This window comes from Anarhichas minor, unplaced genomic scaffold (genome assembly GCF_050575085.1).
Source record: "Anarhichas minor isolate MPS153535 unplaced genomic scaffold, ASM5057508v1 ptg000037l, whole genome shotgun sequence".
Classification (NCBI taxonomy): domain Eukaryota; kingdom Metazoa; phylum Chordata; class Actinopteri; order Perciformes; family Anarhichadidae; genus Anarhichas; species Anarhichas minor.
Window position 1 is genome coordinate 1,027,501 of NW_027466483.1, and position 5,000 is coordinate 1,032,500.

Sequence of the window (5,000 nt, forward strand, 5' to 3'; positions counted from 1 at the left end):
ATCTTGCCTTTTTCTCATATTTCTCAAGTGAAAAAGCAGCAGTGTCCTCTGCCTTTTGGAGAGAGAAGTGAAAAAACTTACAGCACCCGGTATTCCCAGGCGGTCTCCCATCCAAGTACTAACCAGGCCCGACTCTGCTTAGCTTCCGAGATCGGATGAGATCGGGCGCGAACTTTTTTTTTTTTTTTTTTTATCTTTTTATTATCAAAACATCAATTTTTTCCCTCCATACATCTTTGTTTAACAATTTTTTTTTTTCCCTTATCAAATACCATATACACCCAACCACCTGCTTAAATTAGAAATTAAAGCACAAATCCCCACTTTTCCCAACATCAATCAGCGTATTATCTGCAACAAAAAAGTTCTCTGCCTCTACATTTCCATATTTATAAATCAAATTAATGTCCCTTTTAACAATCATTTCAAATAAGGCTTTGACATCCACTTTTTTCTTCTCAAAATAGGCATAGTTCCTCCTTAACACAACTGCACGCCGTGCGTGACTCAAGATAAAGTTCAACAACCCTAGATTCAGTCCTTTCTTTTTACAAGTGACACCAAACAAAAACACAGTTCTCCAATTCACCAACCCGTCCTTGTCCAATTCACAATGGGCGGTTAGCAGTTGTTTCAGATAACCAAAAAATCCCTGCAACTCCCTACAGTCCAAAAAGTAATGCAAAAAAGTCTCATGGCCACCATTACACACATCACACTCCCCACTTATGTCATCATTTATTTTATGCAGCACCACTTTTGTGTATATTCTGTTATGTCGCATCATAAAGTCACTGTTTTCACACTCAAGGCTATTATATGTTACATTCAGACTTGCCCATATATTTTCCTTCTCCAGCTGGGGGAACACCTCCCCCCACACCCTTTCTGCTGCTGGGGCCTTAAATTCCTTCTTTATCAATATATCATATATGTTTTTTACAGTCACTTCTCTTAAGCTCTTCCTCCCACCCTCCTTCACCACATATAAATTGGGTATCTGTTTTGTTTTCTCCTTAACTATGTTCCTATCTATAATGTCCCTCCATCTCTCAGGTATACAGTCTTTAATCCTACTGTAAATACCCTCGATTTCTTTCCTGCTCACTTCTTCCTCCACCTCACACGCACTATCATAAATGCATTCAACCCTCAAAAACCCCGGTATGACCTCATACATTACATCCCTAACCTGTCGAATACCAGCATCATAAAGTAGCTTATGATACAGTTCCTTATTATTATGCCTTATTTTCTTGTTCATGAATAGCGGTTGGTTTATAATATCCTTTAATTCTTCACACTCGTAATTTATATTTTCAATGAAGTTACCCCATGCTTCTAATGCCTCTTTAAACACCTCTGACATCCCCAGGGTCATTGTTCTTTTGCTCTTCATTAGGAAAAAGCTGTCCCCCATCCTCCCAACCTTTTGCAACTGCTGTCTAAAAATTATTTTCCAACCATGTTCACCTTCTCCAAAAAGATATTTAATGACAGTTTTTATTCTTATAGCATTCTGCCTAACTCCCAGATCTGTCAGTTTTAAACCTCCCTGTTTCATTTTCCCAATCAAGGTTTTATATGCAATCCTCACCCCTTTCCCTTCCCACAGGAAATCCACTATTATTTTCTGCATATCTTTTTTAACCCATTCTGGCATATCCAGTACTCTTAGCACATACACACACACTGACAACACTAGAGAATTTATGACCACTACTTTGCCCTTCAGCTTTAACCCTCTATTCCTCCATAACCTGCACACGCTTTTCATTTTGTTCAAAACCCCTGTCCATGTCAAATCTCTCCCCACCACCTCCCTTACCCCTAAATACACCCCTAACATCTTTATACAATCCTCTCTAACCTTAAACCCTAACTCACTTCTCTCTACATCCCCTATATACATAACCTCTGACTTCCCTACGTTTACCTTAGCCCCCGCTGCCTTCCCATATACATCCATTAACTCCAAAGCCTTCTCTATACTCTCTTTATCCCTCACCATAATGGTTGTGTCATCTGCATAACTACTTATCTTGACAGTCTGCCCTGGCTCTAGCTCTATTCCCTTTACCCCCATGTTATTCCTGATCATACTCGCCATTGGTTCTACTGATAAGGCATATAATATTGGACTTAGGGGGCACCCCTGCCTCACTGACCTCTCTAACCTGAAGCTGTCTGTTAAAACCCCATTTATTTTCACACAGCTCCTGGCTTCCCCATATATACACTTAATCCATCCAACCATCCGCTCCCCAAAACCAAATCCCTTTAATATCTTAAATAAAAACCTGTGTTCCACCCTATCGAAAGCCTTACTTAAATCTAAACTTAACACTACCCCCCCCCTCCCATCATGCTTCATATACTTGATCACCTCCCTTATAGTACTAATATTGTCAGCTATATCCCTCCCCGGTATATTATAGCTTTGTGATATGTCTATAATTCCACCAATCACATTCTTTATCCTATTCGCTAAAACCTTAGTCAAAATTTTATAATCATTATTTAATACACTTATCGGCCTGTAGTTTTCTAATTCTGATTTGCTCCCTTTGTTCTTATAAATCAAGGTTACCACCCCTAATCCCATAGTCCTTGGCAATCTCTTGCCTCTCTCTATATGTCTATAAACTTTCAATAATATTGGCCCTAATAAATCCCTATACTCTTTGTAAAACCTCCCTCCTAACCCATCACTCCCTGGACTCTTCCCAGCTTGCAGTCCCTCTATCGCCCCCTGTATCTCACACTCCGCTATATCCCCCTCACACATCTCTTTATCCTCAATTCCTATCCTTTTATCGATATTCTCCAACACTTCATTCATGGCCCCCTCATCTACCTCACCTTTCTTAAATAATTCTGTAAAATATTGTGACACTGTCTCCAACACCTCCACATAGTCCGTGACTGTCTTCCCTTCACCATCCACTAACTCTGATATATATGTCCTACTTTGCTTCCTCTTTTCCTGCCCTAGAAAGAATGCCGTGCATCGCTCTCCTTCTAACGTGTATTTTGCCTTACTCCTTAAAATTGCTCCCCTACATTTATCCCTCTCGAACTTTGCCAATTGTGCCCTGACCCTCAAAAACCCCTCTATATTGTACCCTGGCTCATCCTCAGCTCTACTCAGTTCCCTATTCAATTCCTCCCGAAGCACCCTTTCTTTCTCCCTCCGTTGCCTGTTCCTTTTCCTAGAATATCTTATACTCAAAATCTTAACCTCTCCCTTTATTGTTTCCCACCATTCCCCCACATCTATACTATCTTCTTCAATACTGTTTATATAGTCAAGTCTCTCCATTAATAACCTCCTCACTTGCCTACGATATTCCTTATCCTCCAAAATACTATCATTCATTATCCACTGTCCCCCTCCTCCCTCTCCTCTCCTCCCTCTAATCTTGAACAATAAAGCAGCATGGTCACTTAGCGTATTAAACTTATACCTAGTATCATCTATAAATCTCATAATATCCTCTTTTACCAACACAAAATCTATCCTAGACTGCTTCAATTGCCCCTCCCTTACCTGCCTTCTTGAGTACTCCCTCCTATCCAAATTATAATACCTCCACACATCTACTAATTTCCCTTCCTCTATCATCTCCACTAACATTTTCCTGGATTTCTCCACCCTAAACACTCCATCTTTCCCCACATCTAACCTACTTAATTTGATGTTGAAATCACCTGTCACTATGCAGTCGGGAGTACACAGCGGCTTCAATTCAACAATAACCTGCCTTTTCTCCCCCTCGACGACAGGCATATATACATTCACTAACCTAAACCTCCTATCAACATAATCAAACTCTATACTTACTAGCCTCCCTCTACTATCCTTATACACCTGCACTACGTTATGAACTATATTCATATTCACAAGAATTGCTACCCCCCTTGCGTTTACTGCTCCATTACTGTAATACAACCCCCCCTTCCACCTCTTCTTCACCTTTTCTACAATCCCATCATCCCAGTTTGTTTCCTGTATACACATAAAATCAGATTCATACAATTTCAAAATGTTATTCAATTTCCCCATATCTCTTAACCCGTTTACATTAAATGATAAGACGGTGACCATGAGACAAAACCAAACAACATACAAAGACAACATGCTAACCTTACCCGCTTCACACCTTCTTCCTCCTTTCTTCACTGGATTTTCCATTCCTTAATGCCTCTGCCTTTCTTTTCTCTCCCACCTGTCCTTCCACAACCATCTCCTCCCCCTTGTCCTGTGCACATCTCCCACCTTGACCTCCCTCCATTTCTCCCGACTTTTCAGGTGCTCCCCTCTTCGACTCAGATGCTCCCTTGGGCTGGGCTCCTCCAATTATCTTGCCAGACTTCGGCACCGTAGTCTCCTTCTCACCTTCCCTCCGTCTCTCCTCTGACTCCTCCTCCAGGTTCTCCCCCGCCATCTCTCTGGAGGCACTTGCCGGCTGGCTCTTCTCCTCAGTCTGCGTCACAACCTGCACCTCCGCACTCTCCCATCCACTCCCACCACCATGTCCTTCTTCTTCCTCCGATGCCTCTGCTCTCCTGTTATCAAACTCATCCTCTTCTTCTCTCCCACACTCACGGGCATAGTGTCCTCTTCCGCCACACTTGTAGCATTTGAAATCCGGGCAATCACGGAAAATATGCCCAGGCTTCAGACACAGCCTGCATATTCTCTCCTGCCTATCATGGATAACCCTAAAATGTTCGAATCCCTCCACGGTCTGAAAGCGTGTAGAATATGGGAGAGATCTCACCTCGTCAGTAAATTGCACTTTTAGGTACCGAGTCCCATCCGCCACATCCGTCCCTGGCCACATCCTCCTCTTAATAGCAGATGCCACTCCAACTCCCCACTCTTTCAGGCGGTTATGGATCTGGTCATCCGTTATGTACACCGGCAAATGTAAAAAAGAGACGACCATCTCGTCGCTGTTCATCTCCCGTCCCATTATGGTGGCATTCCCATATTT